This window comes from Ranitomeya variabilis, chromosome 5, assembly GCF_051348905.1.
Source record: "Ranitomeya variabilis isolate aRanVar5 chromosome 5, aRanVar5.hap1, whole genome shotgun sequence".
In the NCBI taxonomy this organism is placed as follows: domain Eukaryota; kingdom Metazoa; phylum Chordata; class Amphibia; order Anura; family Dendrobatidae; genus Ranitomeya; species Ranitomeya variabilis.
Genome location: NC_135236.1, coordinates 490,353,978 through 490,380,886, shown reverse-complemented (window position 1 = coordinate 490,380,886; position 26,909 = coordinate 490,353,978). Strand labels below are relative to the sequence as shown.

Sequence of the window (26,909 nt, the reverse complement as noted above, 5' to 3'; positions counted from 1 at the left end):
AGTCTATCAGGAACAGGAAGATAGTTATTGGAAGAAATTGTGTCACCGAGATCATCTCCCTCAGCAAATCCCCCCTCCCTCCTCCATTGCACTGTGGTAGAAGGAATGCTGTATACTCCTGTGCTTTTGTAAAGAGTATTGATCTGTGCTGAACTGTGCTATCAAAAGAGACTGTTAGTCAATGTGCCTCTAAGAAGCAGCTGTACTGTTTATGAAGCCTGTACCTAAGAGACTTGAATTGTACTGAATGTGCTGTGACATTAAACTACACTGTTCATCTGTTCATGAGGACTCTATCAATTGTATCTGTGTGAGCAAGTGGATCCATCTTGTGCTTGAGGAAGCTGCAGTACATTGTTGCCCTGAATAACGGTTCCCCCAGAGTTCCAAAGAATTCATGAGACCTGTTCCACCCCTATCTGAACCTAGCGGCATGCATGTACCATTGGTGGCCCGTATGGGGTATTCTGAGTGGAAATTAGCATGTAGAGGGAAAAGAGGGCAAAGTGATTGGAAAATAAAGCAGCACAGTACCTCAACTCAACTCTGCTACACTAGTTAAAGGGGACCAGCCCTAAATCAGCACAGCACCTCAACTCTGCTGCATCAGTTAAAGAGGACCATTCCTAAAGCAGCACAGTACCTCAACTCAACTCTGCTACACTAGTTAAAGGAGACCAGCCCTAAAGCAGCACAGCAACTCAACTCAACTACACCAGTTAAAGGGGACCAGCCCTAAAGAAAACTCAATATCAGCAATGGATGTGGAAATACAAATGGGCAGGATCAGTGAACTGCTTCTTCAGTTAACATGTGAAGAATTGAGAACAGCAGCAGAACATATAAAGATGTCAGAAGAACAGATCTCTAAAGCACGCTCCCGCAGACAACTTGTAGCCCCCTTTAATACACAGATGGATGAGCTAGGGGACAAAGAAGCTGAAGATGTCATGAGGACGTTCCTCCAGAAGCTAATGGAGCGCCCCCAGTAGGGCTGTGGGGTACTCGGCAACGGGTCCTTCAGTTCTCAGTGGGGATGTCACGGTGGCTGACCCGGTCCGTGGCCCTAGGGATGTCCGTTGTAAATGGGGGAAAGGTATTTAAAGGGATAATGTTCGTGACGCCACCTGTGGTATTCGGTCAGGGTGACCGACGCTGCTTAGGGGTCCGCTGGGGTGATGTGATGGCAGCTAGATGGTATACCTTCCCACAGGTGAAGTGTATCCCCAGGGCTTCCCAGAGTGTAGATGGTGGATGGTGTGAGGCGCAGTGAAGAAGGAGGACACAAAGTTGCAGTCTCTTTACCTTTACTGACGGCTTCAGCATCCACAGTCCAGGGTACAGACCAAAGGGTAGGCAGAGTCCGGCTGGTCTGAAGGCAAATCCAGAGTCCCCTTATCCAGGTGGAAATCAGTAGCCTTCCTCTAGCACCTGGGTGTTGTAGTACCTCCCTGCTGAGCGTCTCAGTAAGGTCCTCACAACTGATGTAGATGTTCTAGATGTTATGTCTTTCTCTCTGTCCCCCTGATAGAATGGATAGGACAAACCCATATGACTGGTGGCCTGAGGCTTTTTACAGGGACTCTATCACCCCCCGGCCCCCACAAGTTGCCACCGTGCCTCCTGGATATGGGTCGGGCAACCAATATGGAATTAGCTGTCCTGCCGGTCTCTGGAGCAAAGCTTGGAGACGATTACTCCCTCGGTGTTCCGGCTACCAGATCCTGCGCCTCAGAAGGAGGCAGCCTTTTACAGGGCAGAACTCCTTCTGGTTTCCTCTCCTTTTTGCTATGACTTTGTTTCTCACCCTCCGCAATATAATTCTCTTCTAATGTCTCTTTCCTAGGATGCTGCCGCACGTCGGGCAGGCGCAGCTCCATGGCCTTCTGTCTAGGCCTCTGACAGGATCCCACCCCTGTCAGGGACCCACTCTGTCTGCAGCTCTTAGATGTTCTTCCTTTCCCGCTGTCGGCCTGACAGGGTGCTGCCTGGGTGAAGCCCAGTCAGCTTCTGCCTAACTTCCTATCCAGACCACCAGTTTTACCTAATTGTGAGGAGTGCCCTAGTAATAGGAACGTAGCTCCCCCTGGTGGGCTGGAGTGTGAAGTGTGTTGTGTGGTTTGTGATACCTGGTAAAGAGATCTCCTTTATTGCCTTCAGACGTAACATCACTCCCCCTGGTGGAAGAATGACATTACTGCAACGACCAGGACCCTGGGGCGCTACACTAACACAGTTTCTAACCGGGTTGAAGTTGGAAGATGGAGGGGCAGCACCAATTACCAAGAGTGACAATCTCCTTCCGCAGAAAGAACTACAGGAATTGAAAGAACAATTCAAAGCCTTAACAACAGCCCTGCAGAAATCTACCCAACTCTTTGAACGAGTGACAAACTCTGACAGAACCTTTAACCCCTTCCCGACATTTGACGTACTATCCCGTCGAGGTGGGGTGGGCCCCCATGACCGCCGACGGGATAGTACGTCATACGCGATCGGCCGTGCTCACGGGGGGAGCGCGGCCGATCGCGGCCGGGTGTCGGCTGCATATCGCAGCTGACATCCGGCACTATGTGCCAGGAGCGGTCACGGACCGCCCCCGGCACATTAACCCCCGGCACACCGCGATCAAACATGATCGCGGTGTACCGGTGGTACAGGGAAGCATCGCGCAGGGAGGGGGCTCCCTGCGTGCTTCCCTGAGACGATCGGTACAAGGTGATGTACTCACCTCGTACCGAACGTCTTCTCCCTGCAGGCCCCGGATCCAAAATGGCCGAGGGGCTGTATCCGGGTCCTGCAGGGAGCACTTCCGGGTCGGAGCAGGCTGCAGATGAAAGCTGCAGCCTGCTCCGATGAAAGTATGATCGCAGATCTGATAGAGTGCTGTGCACACTATCAGATCTGCGATCTGTGATGTCCCCCCCTGGGACAAAGTAAAAAAGTAAAAAAAAAAAATTCCACATGTGTAAAAAAAAAAAAAAAAATTCCTAAATAAATAATAATAAAAAAAAAAATATTATTCCCATAAATACATTTCTTTATCTAAAAAAAACAAACAAAAACAATAAAAGTACACATATTTAGTATCGCCGCGTCCGTAACGACCCAACCTATAAAACTGGCCCACTAGTTAACCCCTTCAGTAAACACCGTAAGGAAAAAAAAAAAAAAACGAGGCAAAAAACAACGCTTTATTACCATACCGCCGAACAAAAAGTGGAATAACACGCGATCAAAAAGACGGATATAAATAACCATGTTACCGCTGAAAACGTCATCTTGTCCCGCAAAAAACGAGCCGCCATACAGCATCATCAGCAAAAAAATAAAAAAGTTATAGTCCTCAGAATAAAGCGATGCCAAAATAATTATTTTTTCTATAAAATAGTTTTTATCGTATAAAAGCGTCAAAACATAAAAAAATGATATAAATGAGGTATCGCTGTAATCGTACTGACCCGACGAATAAAACTGCTTTATCAATTTTACCAAGCGCAGAACGGTATAAACACCTCTCCCAAAAGAAATTCATGAATAGCTGGTTTTTGGTTATTCTGCCTCACAAAAATCGGAATAAAAAGTGATAAAAAATGGTCACGTGTCCGAAAATGTTACCAATAAAAACGTCAACTCGTCCCGCAAAAAACAAGACCTCACATGACTCTGTGGACCAAAATGTGGAAAAATTATAGGTCTCAAAATGTGGAGACGCAAAAACTTTTTTGCTATAAAAAGCATCTTTTAGTCTGGTTTCACACTTGCGTTTTTATCTGCATGCGTTTTTTAAAAAAACCACATGTGTGAAAAAATGCATGTAAACGCGGTAAAACGCATGCGTTTTTATAGAAAAACACAAGAAAACAAGAAAAAAACAAAAAACCCTAACCCTACCCCTAACCTGAAATACGTGGCACTGAAATACGTGGCACTGAAATATACGTTTATATACGTATATACGTATATAAGTGCCACGATATTTCAGAGGCCACGTATATAAGTGCCACGTATTTAAGTGCCACGTATTTAACTGCCACGTATTTAAGTGCCACGTATTTAAGTGCCACGTATTTAAGTGCCACGTATTTCAGTGCCACGTATTTCAGTGCCACGTATTTACGTGCCACGTATTTACGTGGCACTGAAATACGTGGCACTGAAATACGTGGCACTGAAATATCGTGGCACTGAAATATCGTGGCACTGAAGTATTTACGTGCCACGTATTTTTCAGTGCCTGAAATACGTGGCACTGAAATACGTGGCACTGAAATACGTGGCACTGAAATATCGTGGCACTGAAATACGTGGCACTTAAATACGTGGCACTTAAATACGTGGCACTTAAATACGTGGCTCTTAAATACGTGGCTCTTAAATAAGTGGCACTTATATACGTGGCACTTATATACGTGGCACTTATGACTGTCAGAAAATGTTCAGTAAACGGTTAGGGGTGAGGTTAGGGGTAGGGTTTCAGGTAGAACTGGGGAGTTTCCACTGTTCAGGCACATCAGGGGCTCTCCAAACGCGACATGGCGTCCAATCTCAATTCCAGCCAATTCTGCGTTGAAAAAGTAAAACAGTGCTCCTTCCCTTCCGAGCTCTCCCGTGCGTCCAAAAAGGGGTTTACCCCAACATATGTGTTATCAGCGTACTCGGGACAAATTGAACAACAACTTCTGGGGTCCAAGTTCTCTTGTTATCCTTGGGAAAATAAAAATTTGGGGGGCTAAAAATCATTTTTGTGGGAAAAAAAATATGTTTTATTTTCACGGCTCTGCGTTGTAAACTGTAGTGAAACACTTGGGGGTTCAAAGTTCTCACAACACATCTAGATAAGTTCCTTGGGGGGTCTAGTTTCCAATATGGGGTCACTTGTGGGGGGTTTGTACTGTTTGGGTACATCAGGGGCTCTGCAAATGCAACGTGACGCCTGCAGACCAATCCATTTAAGTCTGCATTCCAAATGGCGCTCCTTCCCTTCCGAGCTCTGTCATGCGCCCAAACAGTGGTTCCCCCCCACATAGGGGGTATCAGCGTACTCAGGACAAATTGGACAACAACTTTTAGGGTCCAATTTATCCTGATACCCTTGTGAAAATACAAAACTGGGGGCTAAATTTCATTTTTGTGAAAAAAAATAAATAAATTATTTTCACGGCTCTGCGTTATAAACTGTAGTGAAACACTTGGGGGTTCAAAGTTCTCACAACACATCTAGATAAGTTCCTTGGGGGGTCTAGTTTCCAATATGGGGTCACTTGTGGGGGGTTTGTACTGTTTGGGTACATCAGGGGCTCTGCAAATGCAACGTGACGCCTGCAGACCAATCCATTTAAGTCTGCATTCCAAATGGCGCTCCTTCCCTTCCGAGCTCTGTCATGCGCCCAAACAGTGGTCCCCCCCCACAAATGGGGTATCAGCGTACTCCAGACAAATTGGACAACAACTTTTGGGGTCCAATTTATCCTGATACCCTTGTGAAAATACAAAACTGGGGGCTAAAAAATCATTTTTGTGAAAAAAAAAAATAATTTTTATTTTCACGGCTCTGCGTTATAAACTGTAGTGAAACACTTGGGGGTTCAAAGCTCTCAAAACACATCTAGATAAGTTCCTTAGGGGGTCTACTTTCCAAAATGGTGTCACTTGTGGGGGGGTTTAATGTTTAGGCACATCAGGGGCTCTCCAAACGCAACATGGCATCCCATCTTAATTCCAGTCAATTTTGCATTGAAAAGTAAAATAGCGCTTCTTCCCTTCTGAGCTCTGCTATGCGCCCAAATAATGGTTTACACCCACATATGGGGTATCGTCGTACTCAGGACAAATTGCACAACAACTTTTGTGGTCTAATTTCTTCTCTTACCCTTGGGGAAATAAAAAAATGGGGGTGAAAAGATCATTTTTGTGAAAAAATATGATTTTTTATTTTTACGGCTCTGCATTATAAACTTCTGTGAAGCACTTGTTGGGTCAAAGTGCTCAACACACATCTAGATAAGTTCCTTAAGGGGTCTACTTTCCAAAATGGTGTCACTCATGGGGGGTTTCAATGTTTAGGCACATTAGGGGCTCTCCAAACGCAACATTGCGTCCCATCTCAATTCCAGTCAATTTTGCATTGAAAAGTCAAATGGCGCTCCTTCCCTTCTGAGCTCTGCCCTGCGCCCAAACAATGGTTTACACCCACATATGGGGTATCAGTGTACTCAGGACAAATTGCACAACAATTTTTGGGGTCCAATTTCTTCTCTTACCCTTGGGAAAATAAAAAATTGGGGGTGAAAAGATCATTTTTGTGAAAAAATATGATTTTTTATTTTTACGGCTCTGCATTATAAACTTCTGTAAAGCACTTGTTGGGTCAAAGTGCTCACCACACATCTAGATAAGTTCCTTAGGGGGTCTACTTTCCAAAATGGTGTCACTTGTTAGGGGTTTCAATGTTTAGGCACATCAAGGGCTCTCTAAATGCAACATGGCGTCCCATCTCAATTCCAGTCAATTTTGCATTGAAAAGTCAAATGGCGCTCCTTCCCTTCCGAGCTCTGCCCTGCGCCCAAACAATGGTTTACACCCACATATGGGGTATCAGCGTACTCAGGACAAATTGCACAACAATTTTTGGGGTCCAATTTCTTCTCTCACCCTTGGGAAAATAAAAAATTGGGGGTGAAAAGATCATTTTTGTGAAAAAATATGATTTTTTATTTTTACGGCTCTGCATTATAAACTTCTGTAAAGCACTTGTTGGGTCAAAGTGCTCACCACACATCTAGATAAGTTCCTTAGGGGGTCTACTTTCCAAAATGGTGTCACTTGTTAGGGGTTTCAATGTTTAGGCACATCAGGGGCTCTCCAAATGCAACATGGCGTCCCATCTCAATTCCAGTCAATTTTGCATTGAAAAGTCAAATGGCGCTCCTTTGCTTCCAAGCTCTGCCATGCGCCCAAACTGTGGTTTACCCCCACATATGGGGTATCAGCGTACTCAGGACAAATTGTACAACAACTTTTGGGGTCTATTTTCTCCTGTTACCCTTGGTAAAATAAAACAAATTGGAGCTGAAATAAATTTTGTGTGAAAAAAAGTTAAATGTTCATTTTTATTTAAACATTCCAAAAATTCCTGTGAAACACCTGAAGGGTTAATAAACTTCTTGAAAGTGGTTTTGAGTACCTTGAGGGGTGCAGTTTTTAGAATGGTGTCACACTTGGGTATTTTCTATCATATAGACCCGTCAAAATGACTTCAAATGAGATGTGGTCCCTAAAAAAAAATGGTGTTGTAAAAATGAGAAATTGCTGGTCAACTTTTAACCCTTATAACTCCGTCACAAAAAAAAATTTTGGTTCCAAAATTGTGCTGATGTAAAGTAGACATGTGGGAAATGTTATTTATTAAGTATTTTGTGTGACATATGTCTGTGATTTAAGGGCATAAAAATTCAAAGTTGGAAAATTGCGAAATTTTCAAAATTTTCGCCAAATATTCGTTTTTTTCACAAATAAACGCAAGTTATATCGAAGAAATTTTACCACTAACATGAAGTACAATATGTCACGAGAAAACAATGTCAGAATCGCCAAGATCCGTTGAAGCGTTCCAGAGTTATAACCTCATAAAGGGACAGTGGTCAGAATTGTAAAAATTGGCCCGGTCATTAGCGTGCAAACCACCCTTGGGGGTGAAGGGGTTAACCTGCTTAGGTTTGATAAATCAGGAAAACAGTACTCTCCAACACCACAAATCACCATAAGGAAAGAGATCAAAATCCTGGGACTGATTGGAGAGTGTGAGCAGAAAGAGAAACTGTCTTATATGAACTTGTTGCACCAGATCGATGCAGGATTATTGAAAGGCTACCAGCCAGATGAGATCATTGAGGGGGTGGTGAAAGCGATCAGCTCAGGACTGAACCTCTGCAGTATGCTGGAGATGAAAAGTCAATTGACCCTACCACAGTTGAAGATGATTTTAAAAGGACACTATACAGAAAAGAGTCCTTCATAATTGTTCCACCGACTCATTAACATCTCACAGAACAATAATGAATCACCCCAAAGTTTCTTGTTCAGAGCGATTAAACTTAAGGATAGACTGTTCTTGGCATGCAGAGATGTAAGGGAGGATGAGATGTTTGATGCTGGTATAGTCCAGAAAAACTTCTTGAGATCATTGGGAACAGTCTTAATCTGCAAAGATATTATGTTACAGCTGAAACAGTATCTAGAAGATCCTGGCATTCTGGACAAAGTCCTCATTGAAAAAATGAATGAGGCAGCTAGTTTAGAGTCAGAGAGCGAACAGAAGTTAAAGAAGGGCTCGGCTCCTAAAACCACCAAAATGAGTTAGCTGAAGTTGTAGACCCCCGGTTGCCAGTCCAAAGATCATAATGAAGTCCCTCCAGTACCACCACTGAGAGTGAACCTTAAACCACCAACAAAAGGGAGGACAGTCAGAGCTGACTGGGAAGAAGTAATAGGAGAACTGCGAGCTGAGCTGATGGAGGTGAAAGAGTTGATTCGTTCCAGGCCAGAATCTGTATCTCTCAGACCCAGGAGTGTGTTACAAAACAGAAGATACCCGGTTTGTGAGGCGTGCCATTCATCAAATCAGAGTGCGGTATGTGTCCACTGTGTAAGATGTGGTAAGGAAGGACATTATGCCAAGGAATAACAATGGTCCCGGTCGTTTGGTTTAAAAGACAGGAGGTTGCCAGTGCGGGGCGACTGGTAACCGTGACACAGAGGAAGCCCCAGAAGCAAATCCAAATCCCACCAACCCCCAGAATGGTGCATGAGGTAAAACAGTTGCGTCAGCACTATCCCCAAGTGTGTTCCCGTCTACAACAGCTGCAAGAGTCACAGGGGCATCAGTTACTTAAAGCCCAGTGCAGAGGTCTAACGTTATACTCCTGGGAGGAGGATTCCTCAGTCAGTAAACATAGCCTCATCAGCCTAATCGATGAACGGTGCTATATAAAGTGCCAGCTAGATGGACTCCTGGTAAAGGCACTGTGGGACACAGGAGCCCAAACAAGCTTTTTAAATGAAGAATGGAGAAGGAGGCACCTGCCACATACAGTACATGCCTTCAGTCGCTAAAGGAGCTCTTAGGACCAGTGGAACTCCACGGCAAAGCCGTCAACCAGACCAAATTTCCTTTCATAGGCTGGGTGGAAGTGACTTAACAACTCAGGGCCACAAAGAACAGCAACACCATCAAGCTTTTGGTACCTTTTCTTGTGACCAGTGATCAGAATGTGGCAGAGGATCCTATTATAATGTAATCAATGAGGTCATCACGAAACACAAGTCAGGGACACTGATGGTGGATGCAATTGCCACATCGTTCGCCATACCCAACGCTGTGGCAGAAAATGTGATTCATAGAGTAAAGAAAGCACAGAATACAATGGACCTGAAAGAAGTCAAGGTAGGCCTGCACCCAACCATCATCCCTGCAAACCAAATAGTGGGAGTAAGGTGTGGAGTCCGGATGGAACCAGGAAGAAAAGTCCAGAAGAGACTGATTGTTTTGGCACTGTTTGTGCCAAAAGACTCCTCTGAACTTCCAGAAGGCCTATTTCAAGGTGAAACTGTGCTTACGATTCCTACTGGTGGGTTTACCCGAGTGACAGTGCCAGTGATGAATACCACGAAACTCGAAATTAGACTGGATCCAAAGACTGTGTTAGGTCACATTGAAACCATCTGCATTGGAGTGTCACTTGTGTCTTCCTGCTCATCGCCTCATATGCGACATACTAACAAGGTAGAACTCCACCCTGTATATTCTGGAGAGGCTATGTGAGCAGCAGCAGGCTTTGAATATTCCAGCAACATGACCAGCGCTGATGACACCATCATCCGCATTATGATGCAACTTGTTTGCCTGCTAGAATCAACACTTCAAGCAATGATGCATGAGGAAGTGGCACAGGAAGAAGAGGAGCATTAGGAACAGGGACCATTTTCAACATTTTCAGGCCTGTCATCCAGGCAAGGCTTGGAGTGTGGGTTGTTCTACCAACAGCGGCCAAGTACACAAGTGTCCAGCCAGGGGACAGTTTTGGAGGAGGAGGAGGCACAGCCATGTTCACAGCAGGATGACTCTCAGAGCAGCTCAAGGGCATCACTGGAGCATGGCAGGGAGGATACAGAAGACCCAAATGATACACCTTCCACCGAGGACAGCTTGTCGTTGCCTCTGGGCAATAGATGCTGCAGTGTCAGCACAATGACAGCCAAGTTGCCCATATTGTCACCAGTGCAGATTACTGGATGGACACCCTGCTGGATCCCTGCTACAAGGACAACATTGCTTCCGTCACTGTAGTGGGATTCAAAAATGCATCAATACAAGCACGTGCTGGTAGAGAAACTACTAACGGCTTTCCCACCTACCAGCGGTGGCTCAGCGAAGAACAAGGCAGAGGCAGTGGAGGAAGTCACCAACTCAGCTGGGTCACCGCTACTACCTCGAAAAGCAGGGTATAGCATGGCCATCATGTGATGCTGCCTGTATCAGCAGGAGACAGCATTTCCACAACATAGTGGAAGAGTATGCGTCTACACATATCTCCTTCCAACTGATGGGTCTGCCCCATTTACCTAGTGGGTGTCCAAATTGGACACATGGCCAGAGCGTGCCCTTTATGCCTTGGAGGTGCTGACCTGCCCTGCAGCAAGTGTCATGTCAGAGTGTGTCTTTAGCACCGCAGGTGGTGTCATCACAGACAGGCGCATCTGCCTGTCCACAGACAATGAGGGGAAGCTAGCATTTATAAAAATGAATCAAGACTTATCCTTTCCTTTGACTGACTAGGCAAATACACCAGCTGCATGGAAACATGGTTACACTCTATTTTGCATTTGCTTCATTTTGGTGCGTTCTCAAATTTAAATATAACAAACAATAAAACAGTGTTAGCCCTCTCCCCCATCGTCCACGTACACCACCACATCCACCCTCACCCCCTCCTCTGCTTGGATCTCTGCCTCATGGTTCAGTTTGTTTTATTTATTTTTTTGCCTGTGTTATTTTAAATCATTTGCCAAAAAAAAGTGAAAAGTGTTGGCCTCCCTCCCTCTCTTCCACCTACACCATCACGTCCACCTCCACCCCTCCTCCACTTGGACCACTGCCTCATGGTTCTATATTTTCAAATTTTTTTAAGTCTCTGTTATTTTAAGTCATTTCTCTATCCCCTTTTGTTTACAGGGCAATTGTCCTGCTCTTGCCTCCATTATCCTTCCTATTGCAGTATTCTAACCCTTACGACCACTATTTTATAGCACTGATATTCAGAAACACTCCTTTTTTTATTAATTACTTATAAAAAAATAATAAGCATAAAAAAACAAGTGGGATTCCCCACCCCCCCAATTTTCATAAACAACCAATGTAAAGCAGACACTGGGGGCTGATATTCTCAGGCTGGAAGGCCCATGCTTATTTTGCCCTTCCCAACCTAAAAATAGCAGCCCAGAGCCACCCCAGCATAAATCTGGCTCTTTTCCCGGTTTTTCACGCTTGCCCTGGTGTCGTGGCAAACATTGTAACATTTTGGGGTTGATGTCAGCTGTGAATTTACAGCTAACATAAAGCCCATAGGTTAATAATGGGATGACGTCTATTGGACACCCCCATTACTAACAAAGAAAGCGAATAGTTTAAAAAAAACACAGGAAAATATACTTTTTTTTTAAATAAAGACTTCCCCACACTATCTTGTTCACCAATTTATTTTAAAAAAAATAGATAAATAAATAAAAAACATTGTGCAGTCCCTCTACATTTTTGATAACCAGCCAAGGGAAAGCAAACTGCTTCCCCTTAGCTGGTTATTAAAATTAAGGAGACTCCACACTATTTTTTTACATTTATTTAATTTGATAATAAGAAAGGCTTGGGTTCTCCCCAATTTTTGATAACCAGCCAAGAGAAAGCAGACAACTGAGGGGGGCTGTAGTAGCCCTTAACTGTCTGCTTTCCCTTAGCTGGTTATTAAAAATATGGTGGACCCCATGCTGTTTTTTTTTATTAATTCAAAAGACAGTGTGGGTTACCCAGTATTTTTTATAACAAGCCAAGGAAAAGCAGGTAGATGGAGGCTGCAGCCCTCAGCTATCTTCTTTCCCTTAGATAGTTTTAAAAATAGGGTGGAACCCATGCCTTTTAAAAAAATAAATTTCATAATTACTAAATAAAAAAATAAAAAAACAATGTTGCCTATTTTGAATAAGCAGCCATGGCAAAGTAAACAGCTGTGAGCTAATGTTATTATTCTGGGAAGGGGCAAATATCTATAAAGGTTGCCAGCCTATTAATAACAGCTCACAGCTGTCTGCATATCCTTTACTGGTTATTAAAATGGTGGGACCCACCAAAAAATGATGTGGGGTCCCCCTATATTTAATAACCAGCAAAGGCTAAACAGACATCTACAGGCTAATATTAATAGGCTGGGAAGGAGCCATGGATATTGGCCCTTCCAGACTAAAAAATACCGGCCCTCAGCCGCTGTAGATGTGCCAATTCTGGCTCTTAGCCTCGGCTCTTTCCACTTTCTCTGTTGTGTTAGCAATTGGGATAAAGGTTTAGGGGTTGATGCCAGCTCTTTTATATCCTCTGAGCAGACATCAATCCCAGGGGTTAGTAATGGAGAGGTGTCTATCTGACACCCCCAATACTAACACTGTAGTGAAAATTAATAAAGATACACATAGAAAAAAGCCCTTTAATTGAAAAAAAAAAACACTCCCCCACAATAACTTTCTTTCACCCATTTATTAATGTAAAAATAAAAAATCTAAGTTATACTCACCAGTCCGGTGATAATCCATAATGCTGATGTCCCACAAGGATCCTCAACTCTGATACATCTTGTTGCATTGCAAAGCGGTGATAAAAATGTTGCTGCTCACCCTGGCAACAAGCTCACACTGAGAACGAGCCTGCGTATGACTCACGGTGTCATCATTAAGCTCGTCGCATGCTCATCTCAGTGTGAGCTGGTTGCTGGGACATGTAAAGTTACGGCCGATCAGAAACAGTGTTTCTCGTTCTGTCACACAGACAGCATTGGAAACACTGGAAGATATTTATGTTTCACTACTTCCATGCTCTTCACCTTCTTTTTAACTTCTCTCACACTTTCTTCTTCATCATCCTCAGCAGCAAAAAAGCTCCTCTATGTAATCCTATATAGTGTTTTTCCACAATCTAGCAAGATTTGGATGGAAAGCCACTAATAGGATACATTTGAAAAAATGTGCAGCAGGCTGCACTATTTGAAAAAAGGACAATGGAACAGTATGAGGCAGTGATGCACCCTGAGCTGACTACAACCAGCGGTGGCTGCAGACCAGACTACAGAGTGAGCTGCACACACACACAGACCTTGCAGACAGCCGTGAACAGCACTACAAGGCAAAAACAAGGCAAAAACAAATCGCTATCTCAAAACTGGCCCTCAGTCAGAACACAGTGTCCTGTCCCTAACTGAATTCACAGCAGAGTGAACCCAAAATGGCGGCAGCGACTTTTATAGTGCATCATGACATCATTTCAGCAGCCAATCACAGCCATGCCAGTAGTTACATGCCTAACATGCAGAACAGGATGTGCCCACACTTCTACTGATTCCTCATTGGCTGAATTAAATGAAACTTGCTCTTTGCATTATGGGAACTTCCGATTCCGGTATTCGATATACTGATAGTATCAGAACTCGGTATCGGAATTCCGATACCGCGAATATCGGCCGATACCCGATACTTGCGGTATCAGAATGCTCAACACTATATATTATACTTCTAAAGTGCTGATATGCATCAAATAAATAAGCATGGATACTCAAATGACCCCAAAGAAGAAGGCTACAAAGTGCCTAAGTGCATGTAAACATTTGCCAGCCCATTATAGTTCTAAAGTGCTGATGTGCATCCAGTAAATAGGCATAAACAATCTGATAACCCCAAAATAGAAGGCTACAAAGTGCCTACTTTCTACTTTCTTGGGGTAGAAAGCAGGTTTCAATTTGGTTCTCCACCTTGGTAAGAATAAATTTTGGCATTTTATCTGATCCTATTGCCTCTATAGGCTGGTAAATGTTTACATGTTCACATGCACTTAGGCAGTTTGTAGCCTTCTATTTTGGAATTATTTGATTGTTTATGCCTATTTACTGGATGCACATCAGCACTTTAGAATTATAATGGGCTGGCAAATGTTTACATGTTTACATGCACTTAGGCACTTTGTAGCCTTCTTCTTTGGGGTCATTTGAGTATCCATGCTTATTTATTTGATGCATATCAGCACTTTAGAATAATACAGCAATGGCAATTATATATCTGGCCCAGAGAACTTAGAGGAGTTATCTTTAGGATTGTGCAGTGATCATTTTCATATGTACCATGTGTGGTTTCTGAATTAGACCTGTTTCTTTGACAAGAGGCATCTTCATCAATTTTTGGAATTAATGTTGAATTTTGTATTATAAATAAAGTTTTAATCCTTATACATTCCTTGTGTGTCCAGTATCTTGGATAGTTTGGTCATACACGGTACAGTGTATAGTGGAACGTGATGTTATGTTGAATAGATTTGGACTAATATGTATACGTTGGCTATACGTGTTGATAGATGCCTTCAGGATAGGTGGGTAAGTTTTCCCATCTTTCCCTCTCCCGTAGTACCAGAGTGTCTCGCTATTACAATTTTATTTAGAAAATTCCTAATTTGTAAATACTGATAAAAATATTTTCGTATTCCAATATATTTATTAGCCACTTGATCAAAAGGGATAACTCCAGTGATTTCCATTATGTCTGCTAAAGTTTGTATACCTGCCCCTCGCCATTGTTGGAGGTTTAAATAAGGAATATGGGGCTCAATGGCATATATTGATAATGTTTCACATGGTATCCCTAGCAGCGAGGGCAATAACAGTCTCCATAACCGGATTGCCGCCTGCATTGTTGGCAATAAGGGGGAGGTGGGTCCGGTTTGAATTAACTCTGTCTCTAGCGCCAGACGCGTGGAACCCCGTCTAGAATAAAATTTTTCTATCTGCATCCATCTATGGTTTCCAGTCATCTGCCACCATTCTTTTAAACCCACTAATATTGAGGCTCTATAATATGCCATTAGATCCGGAACTCCCATCCCCCCTGCTTCCATAGGTAGATATAGTGACGCCCTTGCTACGCGTGGTTTCTTATATGCCCATATGTATTTACTAACTAATAGTTGTAAATCATGAATATATTTTTTTGGTATATTTAGGGGGAGGGTCCTAAAATAATACAAAATCTTTGGTAAGGCTATCATTTTGAAAGCATTAATACGGGCTATCCAAGAAGTGGTGATTTTATGCATATCTTCTAGTAAAATTTTAATTTGTGTATGTAGATTTGTAAAATTTACTTTTATTATCTGATCTGTAGTTGTCAACATTATCCCTAAGTACGGAATTCCTTCTTTTAACCACTGAAATGAAAATAATTTCTTCATATCTTGTATGGACTCTATTGATATTGCCACCGGGAGAATTGATGATTTATTCAGGTTTAATTTGTAGAACGATATCTCACTGAATTCCTTCAGCTCCTCTAAGACTGTCGATAAGGACTGTTTGATGTTCACACAAGAAATAATAATATCATCCGCATAAAGACTTATTTTATGAGCTTCCTTTCCTACCATTACCCCTGAAATTAAAGGCGAAATCCTAATCCTTTCCGCCAGTGGTTCCATACATAGGACAAAATTATTGGGGACAGGGGGCAGCCCTGTCGCGTCCCGTTTGTTATGTAAAAAGGTTCCGAAGGGGCCGCATATATAGCTAAAATAGCTGCGAGAATTGATCCTCCCAACCCAAATTTTTCCAGAACTGCCCGGACAAACTTATAGTAACATCCGGTCCAATTATAAAAGGAATATCAGTGTTTTATAGAGCTTTAACCCCTTCCCGACCTGTGACACAGCGTATGCGTCATGAAAGTCGGTGCCAATCCGACCTGTGACGCATATGCTGTGTCACAGAATGATCGCGTCCCTGCAGATCGGGTGAAGGGGTTAACTCCCATTTTACCCGATCTGCAGAGACAGGGGGAGTGGTACTTTAGCCCAGGGGGGGTGGCTTCACCCCCCCGTGGCTACGATCGCTCTGATTGGCTGTTGAAAGTGAAACTGCCAATCAGAGCGATTTGTAATATTTCACCTATGAAAATGGTGAAATATTACAATCCAGCCATGGCCGATGCTGCAATAGCATCTGCCATGGCTGGAGACCCCGATCTGCCCCCACCCCACCCCACCGATCGCCTCCCCAGTCGTCCTTTTTGCCCCGATCTCCGTTCCGCTCCCCTCCTCCCTCCTGTCGGCTCCCCCGGTCCTCCTGTCCGCTCCCCAGGTCCTCCGATCCCCCCCCCCGTGTTCCGGTCCCACCCCCCCCCATACTTACCTAGCTCCGATGTCCCTCCCGGTGTCCGGCCGTCTGCTTCATGGGCGCCGCCATCTTGGAAAATGGCGGGCGCATGCGCAGTGCGCCCGACGAATCTGCCAGCCGGCAGATTCGTTCCTGCACATTTTGGTCGCTGTGATAAGTTCTATCACAGCGATCAAAATAAAAAAAATAGTAAATAAATCACCCCTTTATCACCCCCATAGGTAGGGACAATAATAAAATACAGAAAATATAATTATTTTTGTTTTTCCATTAGGGGTAGGGTTAGGGGTAGGGTTAGGGGTAGGGTTGCACTTAGGGTTGCACTTAGGGCTAGGGTTGCACTTAGGGTTGCACTTAGGGTTGCACTTAGGGCTAGGGTTGCACTTAGGGTTGCACTTAGGGTTGCACTTAGGGCTAGGGTTGCACTTAGGGTTGCACTTAGGGTTGCACTTAGGGTTGCACTTAGGGCTAGGGTTGCACTTAGGGTTGCACTTAGGGTTGCACTTAGGGCTAGGGTTGCACTTAGGGTTGCACTTAGGGTTGCACTTAGGATTGCACTTAGGGCTAGGGTTGCACTTAGGGTTGCACTTAGGGTTGCACTTAGGGCTAGGGTTGCACTTAGGGTTGCACTTAGGGCTAGGGTTGCACTTAGGGTTGCACTTAGGGTTGCACTTAGGGCTAGGGTTGCACTTAGGGTTGCACTTAGGGTTGCACTTATGGCTAGGGTTGCACTTAGGGTTGCACTTAGGGTTGCACTTAGGGCTAGGGTTGCACTTAGGATTGCACTTAGGGTTGCACTTAGGGTTGCACTTAGGGCTAGGGTTGCACTTAGGGTTGCACTTAGGGTTGCACTTAGGGTTGCACTTAGGGCTAGGGTTGCACTTAGGGTTGCACTTAGGGCTAGGGTTGCACTTAGGGTTGCACTTAGGGTTGCACTTAGGGCTAGGGTTGCACTTAGGGTTGCACTTAGGGTTGCACTTAGGGCTAGGGTTGCACTTAGGGCTAGGGTTGCACTTAGGGCTAGGGTTGCACTTAGGGCTAGGGTTAGAATTAGGGTTAGAATTAGGGTTAGAATTAGGGTTAGGGTTGGAATTAGGGTTAGAATTAGGCTATGTGCACACGGTGCGGATTTGGCTGCGGATCCGCAGCGGATTGGTCGCTGCGGATTCGTATCAGTTTTCCATCACGTTTACAGTACCACGTAAACCTATGGAAAACCAAATCCGCTGTGCCCATGGTGCGGAAAATACAGCGCGGAAACGCTGCGTTGTATTTTCCGCAGCATGTCAATTCTTTGTGCAATTCCGCAGCGTTTTACACCTGCTCCATAATAGGAATCCGCAAGTGAAATCCACACAAAAAACACTGGAAATCCGCGGAAAATCCGCAGGTAAAGCGCAGTGCGTTTTACGTGCAGATTTTTCAAAAACTGCGGAAAAATCCACACAAATCCGCAACGTGAGCACATAGCCTTAGGGTTGGAATTAGGGGTAATACTAGGGTTAGGGGTGTGTTGGGGTTAGGGTTGTGGTTAGGGTTGGGATTAGAGTTAGGGGTGTGTTGGGGTTAGTGTTGGAGTTAGAATTGAGGGGTTTCCACTTTTTAGGCACATCAGGGGGTCTCCAAACGCGACACGGCGCCACCATTGATTCCAGCCAATCTTGCGTTGAAAAAGTAAAATGGTGCTCTCTCCCTTCCGAGCCCCGACGTGTGCCCAAACAGTGCTTTACCCCCACATATGGGGTACCAGCGTACTCAGGAGAAACTGATCAACAACTTTTGGGGTCCAATTTCTCCTGTAACCCTTGGGAAAATAAAAAATTGCGGGCTAAAAAATTATTTTTGAGGAAAGAAAAATGATTTTTTATTTTCACGGCTCTGCGTTATAAACTTCTGTGAAGCACTTGGGGGTTCAAAGTGCTCACCACACATCTAGATAAGTTCCCTTGGGGGTTTAGTTTCCAAAATGTGGTCACTTGTGGGGAGTTTCTACTGTTTAGGCACATCAGGGGCTCTGCAAACGCAACATGATGCCCGCAGAGCATTCCATCAAAGTCTGCATTTCAAAACGTCACTACTTCACTTCCGAGCTCCGGCATGTGCCCAAACAGTGGTTTACCCCCACATATGGGGTATCACCGTACTCAGGAGAAACTGGACAACAACTCTTGGGGTCAAATTTCTCCTGTTACCCTTGGGAAAATAAAAAAAATCAGGGCTAAAAATTTTTTTTTGAGGAAAGAAAATGTATTTATTATTTTCACGGCTCTGCGTTATAAACTTCTGTGAAGCACTTAGGGGTTCAAAGTGCTCACCACACATCTAGATAAGTTCCCTTGGGGGTTTAGTTTCCAAAATGGGGTCACTTGTGGGGGGTTTCTACTGTTTAGGCACATCAGGGGCTCTGCAAACGCAACGTGACGCCCGCAGAGCATTCCATCAAAGTCTGCATTTCAAAACATCACTACTTCACTTCCAAGCCCCGGCATGTGCCCAAACAGTGGTTTACCCCCACATATGGGGTATCAGCATACTCAGGAGAAACTGGACAACAACTCTTGGGGTCAAATTTCTCCTGTTACCCTTGGGAAAATAAAAAAATCAGGGCTAAAAAATTTTTTTTTGAGGAAAGAAAACGTATTTATTATTTTCACGGCTCTGCGTTATAAACTTCTGTGAAGCACTTAGGGGTTCAAACTGCTCATCACACATCTAGATAAGTTCATTTGGGGGTCTAGTTTCCAAAATGGGGTCACTTGTCGGGGGTTTCTACTGTTTAGGCACATCAGGGGCTCTGCAAACGCAACGTGATGCCCGCAGAGCATTCCATCAAAGTCTGCATTTCAAAACGTCACTACTTCCCTTCCGAACCCCGACGTGTGCCCAAACAGTGGTTTACCCCCACATATGGGGTATCAGCGTACTCAGGAGAAACTGGACAACACATATTGGGGTCAAATTTCCCCTGTTACCCTTGGGAAAATAAAAAATTCAGGGCTAAAAAAATTTTTTTGATAAAAGAAAAATTATTTTTTATTTTCATGGCTCTGCGTTATAAACTTCTGTGAAGCACTTGGGGGTTCAAAGTGCTCACCACACATCTAGATTAGTTCCTTGGGAGGTCTAGTTTCCAAAATGGAGCTAATTTTCCATTCAAAAAGCCAAATGGCGTGCCTTCCCTTCCAAGCCCTGCCGTGCACCCAAACAGTGGTTTACCCCCACATATGGGGTATCATCGTACTCAGGACAAACTGGACAACAACATTTGGGGTCCAATTTCTCCTGTTACCCTTGGGAAAATAAAAAATTCTGGGCTAAAAATCATTTTTGAGGAAAGAAAAATTATTTTTTATTTTCACGGCTCTGCGTTATAAACTTCTGTGAAGCACCATGTGAAAATTAAAAAATTGAGGCTAAAAGAATTTTTTTGTGAAAAAAAAGTACTTTTTCATTTTTACGGATCAATTTGTGAAGCACCTGAGGGTTTAAAGTGCTCACTATGCATCTAGATAAGTTCCTTGGGGGGTCTCCTTTCCAAAATGGGGTCACTTGTGGAGGAGCTCCAATGTTTAGGCACACATGGGGCTCTCCAAACGCGACATGGTGTCCGCTAACGATGGAGATAATTTTTCATTCAAAAAGTCAAATGGCGCTCCTTCCCTTCCGAGACTTACCATGTGCCCAAACAGTGGTTTACCCCCACATGTGAGGTATCAGTGTACTCAGGAGAAATTGCCCAACAAATTTTAGGATCCATTTTATCCTGTTGCCCATGGGAAAATTAAAAAATTGAGGCTAAAATAATTTTTTTGTGAAAAAAAAGTACTTTTTCATTTTTACGGATCAATTTGTGAAGCACCTGGGGGTTTAAAGTGCTCACTATGCATCTAGATAAGTTCCTTGGGGCGTCTAGTTTCCAAAATGGGGTCACTTGTGGGGGAGCTCCAATGTTTAGGCACACGGGGGCTCTCCAAACGCGACATGGTGTCCGCTAAAGATTGGAGCCAATTTTTCATTCAAAAAGTCAAATGGCGCTCCTTCCCTTCCGAATTCTGCCGTGCGCCCAAACAGTGGTTTACCCCCACATATGAGGTATCAGCGTACTCAGAACAAATTGGACAACAACTTTCGTGGTCCAGTTTCTCCTTTTACCCTTGGGAAAATAAAAAAATTGTTGCTAAAAGATCATTTTTGTGACTAAAAAGTTAAATGTTCATTTTTTCCTTCCATGTTGCTTCTGCTGCTGTGAAACACCTGAAGGGTTAATAAACTTCTTGAATGTGGTTTTGAGCACCTTGAGGGGTGCAGTTTTTAGAATGGTGTCACTTTTGGGTATTTTCAGCCATATAGAACCCTCAAATTGACTTCAAATGTGAGGTGGTCCCTAAAAAAAATGGTTTTGTAAATTTTGTTGTAAAAATGAGAAATCACTGGTCAAATTTTAACCCTTATAACTTCCTAGCAAAAAAAAATGTTGTTTCCAAAATTGTGCTGATGTAAAGTAGACATCTGGGAAATGTTATTTATTAACTATTTTGTGTCACATAACTCTCTGGTTTAACAGAATAAAAATTCAAAATGTGAAAATTGCAAAATTTTCAAAATTTTCACCAAATTTCCATTTTTTTCACAAATAAACGCAGAAATTATCGACCTAAATTTACCACTAACATGAAGCCCAATATGTCACGAAAAAACAATCTCAGAATCGCTAGGATCCGTTGAAGCGTTCCCGAGTTATTACCTCATAAAGGGACACTGGTCAGAATTGCAAAAAACGGCAAGGTCATTAAGGCCAAAATAGGCTGGGTCATGAAGGGGTTAATTAATCCAGTGGAAGAGATTAAACTGCCCTATATGAAAAAATGGGAACTAGAGTTAGGGGAGGTATTAGAATTAAAACTATGGGGAAATAGCATAAAGGAGGTTAAGAGAGTGTCATCGTGTATAAATCACGTGGAACAATTAAAGAAAACTCAAATGAGATGGTATCTATCCCCAGAGAGAATTGCAAAATTTAATCCGCAATCCTCCCATTTATGTTGGCGAGGATGTGGACTAGTAGGCAACCAGAGACATATCTGGTACTTGTGCCCGAAGCTTTTATCCTTCTGGGGCGGTGTGTTGAAGCTGATTATGGAGATTACGGGGGTAATGGCACAAATTACTCCCTCAATGGCGATTTTACACATTGGTTTGGAAATATTTCCTAAACAAATTAGAGGGTTGATATCACATATATTGATAGCGGCTCGGATACTGTTGGCTAGAAAATGGAAGGAGACCTTTCCTCCAACCCTAAAAGAGCTGACCGAAAAGCTGAATGTGAACTGTAAATATGAATTAATGTTGTCTCAGTCTCGCACTAGGAGAAAAAAGGTAGCAAAGATTTGGCAAACCTGGACTGTGAGTAAATATTATTTGTCTTAACATAGCTGTTAAAAAATTTTTTTTATTATTATTATTTTTTTTTAATGTAATTATAATTTGTAATGGAAATAATTTATGTTTTTGTTGTTATGTGTCACTTTTTGAAAATAAAATAAATATTAAACTGGAAAAAAAAAAAAAAAAAAGGATAGGTGGGTAAGACCACCTTCTCCTGAGCCTCTTTTTCGGGGTATTGCCCCTTTGCCAAGTGAGCGGTCTAGCAGAGAACCAGTTTTGGGGAAGATGGAGGAACCCATGCAATTAGGGAGTGCCTCTGCATTGTACATTTCCCGAAAGATTCGCAAAAAGAAGGGAGTGTGTTTTTTTTGTGGAAAAAAGGGACATTTTATTTGTTCCATTCCTTGGATACCCTTGAATCTCTTTCCTAAGCTGTCTCTTTTTACTGGCTTAACCTCTCTCTGATATATTTCATGTACCATATGGTATTTCAGGAGTAAGGTATCACATTGACCTGATTACATATGGTACTTTACTGAAAATCTTTGCATCCTATTTATCTTGATAGGGGCATTTAGGGAGAGGGAAGGACAGCCACCGATGAGCGGGGGCACCATTGCGCAGGATTGAGGGTGCTAACCTCTGCTGGTAGGTAGGGAGACATTAGTTATACAATAGGGTTTGCTCTCTCCTCTTTCCTTCACTCATATTATTTAATACAGACTTTGTGTTGGGGTGACATTTTTGTGGTGTTATTATGCATATTTTATTAGAGTATTAAAAGTTAAGTTTTATTAAGTGGTATTTATAATGTAGTGTTATTTGGTGAATGAGGTGTTGGAGGCCCAGGGAGACGCCCCGACCTCCTGCCCTTCAGGAAGGTTACTTGTGGAGCGCCCCCACACCGCCGCAGGGCCGAGGGGTACCCAGAGCCGGGCCTCTGGGATCTCAGTCCTGGGGTTGTCACGGTGGCTAGACCCGGTCCGTGGCCCTGTCTGTCAGTGGGGGACGTCCGTTGCAAATAGGTGCTGTTAACGGTGGTATAGCGGTGCAGTTGTGGGGTGCAGGTCGCGGTAAATAACGAGGACACCAGGTTGCAGTCTCTTTACCTCTTTACTGGAGATCTCTCGGTCCTCAGTCCAGAATCCGGTCCACCAGGCTGCGCAAGTCCGGCCGGTCCAATGGCACTTCCAGAGTTCTCCTCACAGGTGGAAATCAGTGCCTTCCTTCTTAGCGCTTTGTGTTGTAGTCCTTCCCTGCTGTGCTTACGGAAAGTACCCCACAACTGTTGTGTCTGTTTCTTAAGTTCCCTCACAACTTGATTAACTGATCTTCTGCTAATCTTCCGTCCCTTCCTGATGTTACAGTAAGAACGGCACCCGTTTGTCAGGTAGGCCTGGAGTTCTTCCGGGACCCTAGAGACGCCCCTCTCCCGCAATTGCCCCCCAAGACTTCATAGGTGATATGTGGTAGACAGCCCGCCTGAGACTGACTGTCCTGCCGCTGTTTGGAGTATGGCTTAAAGCTGTATATTATTCCACTCCCTCGGCGTTCCGGCCACCGGTAATGCGCCTCAGCAAGGTGCTGCCTCTTTCAACAAAACCCCTGCTGGTATTCTCCTTCTGCTTGATTTCGTTTCTCACTCAGCACAATCTATCTCGCTTCTAATCCTTTCTTAGGGCACCGCCGCTATTCTGAGCAGGCACGGTCCCGTTACGTTCTTTCAATGCCAAGCCTCTGCCAGGATCCCACCCCTGGCAGAGACCCTACTGTCTCTTCCTCCACAACACCCTCTCTCACTAGGTGTTGCTTCGTTCGATCCAGTCAGCTTTCTCTGCTAACTTCCTGCCTGACCCCCAGTTTACCCACTATGGTGGGGAGTGGCCTAATGAATAGCACCCTTAGCTCCCCCCGGAGGCCCAGCTGTGAAACATATTGGTGTCTGTGATACCTGATTGGAGGAACTCCTTCAGTGCCAACGAACGCACCATGGCTCCCCTTAGTGGCGGAGCCACAGTACTGCAATGACCAGGACTCTGGGGCGCTGCACTCCCCCCTGGTTAAACACAGTACTCCGGGACTGGGAAGAAAACAACAATACAGGTTAGCAAAAAGACATACAAATTTGTTGAGTGCAAAACAATAAGCATACTTGAACAGGCTTCCCTTTATGGGAGGTGAGGACACTTTAACGTTACAAAACATAATCAAATATCATAGCAACAGGCTACAATTAACTCTCATTACCCAACCGGGTATTCTACTAAGTACAAATGCTGGAACAATAAATTAACATTGCCTTTAAGAAACATACACTCTTAGTTTATCAAAGGCCTTCCTATAATCACATTACAGGGCAAGGTAACTTCACATTCTCCTACTTTGAACCTGCAGGACCGCCTGTCCCTATGGCACCAGACCTACTGCCTCTCCTTTCTTTTACAGGACCGCCCCGTTCAGCCAGGGCCTACTGCCTTTCTCTACTATACATAGTATAGACATAACATTCCTTTCAATTTGAGAGCATGGAGCACACTCTGCTTGGCTCCTATAAGGACTCACTCACTAACCCCTACGGGTCTACTTTCTGTCCTTAGTAACGAACTAACTTTCTATGGGGACGCAGGGTTTACCTTCTATCCTCACCTTCGTTATTACTTCTTTACTTTCAGTTAAACGGAACTCTACATCTACCCCTACGGGCTTTCTGCATCTTTCTCTTCAAAGAACATTATCTAGGTCTCACATTTTAAACAAATTAAACACACATAACTTTTCCATGAAAAACAGTTACATTTCCTTCAAAGCATTATCTTGACATTACTGTTCTAAAACAGTATCACTTTCAAGTTCAATTCTAACCTCCCCTTTAAGAGGAGATCAAGTCTTTCTGGGGTAGCTCTTCTTCTCAGCCTACCAGTCCATGCAAAGGCTCCGGAATGGTATCTTCGCAAAATGTCTTTAAACAAAACCAGTAGGAAGCACCTTTAAGAAGGTGCAAACTATTTACAAGAAAGTTCAAATCATGCACAGTCCATGATTTCGCAGTTTGTGTAACTTTGTGCAAAACTTCAAGAAAACAACAATAGTGACCCCGGGTCAACAAAGGGGTCACCTTTTTAAAGTTTACCCTGGACGGGTTTAGCAGCAACTTAAAGAACAAACAGTAACTATTTACATTTTAGAAGCAATAAAAGAGCATTCAATTCAGAATCCCCCACGAGGCGCCACCTGGCGGGGGAACCCCTGCAATACAGGCAGGTCAGGTTCCAGATTCACTCCCGCGGCCAGGTACACCCCATGGGTGCGGGTCTGTTGCACAACCAGATCGTGTGCGGTGATGAGGGTCTGCGTTCCCACGTCTTTCTGCGCTGGTACATCAGGAACATCGGTCACTTGAAAAGGCACTTCCTTGGCCACTACGGTGGTTGCGGGGGTCATGCGGCAGATCGCAGGTTCTGTGATCAGACAGGTGGGGGCGACCGGGGTGGTTACGGATCGATCACACGGTGGCACCTTGGCTACAGGGGCTGGTTTCTCTTTCTTGTAGACGTTCAGAGCAAACCACCCCTTTTCCCCAAAATGCCGGGTGTAAGTAACGCTGTCCCCCGGGTAGAGGTCCCGATCGGGGTGGCCCTCTCTAAGGTGTGACTCAACATCCCGTCGGTTGACAAAGATCTCCGCATATAGCCCCGGTTCCTTAATAAAGCCCCAGCCTCCTCGGAGCTTAAAGGTGGTGACGATGCCCTGCCTGCGCGGGGCCTGGTGAGTGGTGGGGTCCTTGCGGGCCCGATCCTTGACCGCCAAATCCTTTTGATGGTGAGCCTCCCGCCCAGCCTGATGTACTTTCTCCTCCTCTCGCCACCGATGTTCTAGCTGGATTTGGTATTCCGCCCAGCTTAGGGCCTGTACCATCTCCCCCTTCTGGGTCTCCACCCCGGGGAACCCCATAAGATTGGATCCGGGGTTCACCCAGCGGCACACCGTGCGCTCCGCGTGGACCTCACACAGCAAGGGAGTAGGGGCTCGCATACGGTGTTCCATGCCCGTGGCTTCCTCCCATGGTAGCAGGCGCTGGAGTCTATGGGTTCCCGGGAGAGGTGGTGCCGCTACAGGACCCACTAACACACCCTCGGCTGGCGGGGCAGGATCGGCGGACTCACCAACTGGTACGAGTTCACTTTCCGTAGCAGGTCCCGCTGGTTTTTCCGGTGAGAACTCCGATGTCCGGGAACCCTCTACCGGCTCCACCGGGTGCGGAGCCTGGACTCTCACATTCAGTTGGAGGAGCTGGTTATATAAGTCCTCCATCTCAGCTCTCAGGAATCTGGTGTTATCCACGGAGGACGGGCTACTGGGCTCATCCGGGTAGTCGGGGGAGACTTCCACTTCAACCCCACTGTCGGGTTCGGAGCTGCTGGCCATAGCGTCCTCCACGCGGGTCACTTCCTGGTCTTTTTCCCGCTCTCTCCTTCGGGAGCGGTTTCGTTTTCTCTGCCTCCGCCCCCCATTAAGAATTAGGAGGCGGATCTCTGCTGCTGACGGACACGTCCTCACCGTGCAGAAATATTTAGACTGGGCGGCCATTGCTGTTCGCGCTCTCCAACTTGTCTACGCCCACTCCACGCCCCTCTTCTCTTCCTGCGCTCTCCTCAGCGCTGCAATGGCGGCGGATTTTGGCGGCAAGTGGCACAACACACAGTCTTTTCAATAAAGTACGGTTCAAGTACAGTAAATCACAGTCTCTAGGCACACATGACCTGATTCTTCAGGCTTAAGTAGATCCTGTTCGTGACGCCAAGATTTGGAGCGCCCCCACACCGCCGCAGGGCCGAGGGGTACCCGGAGCCGGGCCTCTGGGATCTCAGTCCTGGGGTTGTCACGGTGGCTAGACCCGGTCCGTGGCCCTGTCTGTCAGTGGGGGACGTCCGTTGCAAATAGGTGCTGTTAACGGTGGTATAGCGGTGCAGTTGTGGGGTGCAGGTCGCGGTAAATAACGAGGACACCAGGTTGCAGTCTCTTTACCTCTTTACTGGAGATCTCTCGGTCCTC

At 44.8% G+C, this 26,909-nt stretch overlaps 1 protein-coding gene across 1 annotated transcript in view; it reads right to left on the bottom strand.

The window, feature by feature from the left end:
• Positions 1 to 26,909, bottom strand: part of ANO4 (anoctamin 4) — a 394,529-nt gene that overhangs the window by 324,213 nt on the left and 43,407 nt on the right. The window lies entirely within an intron of this gene.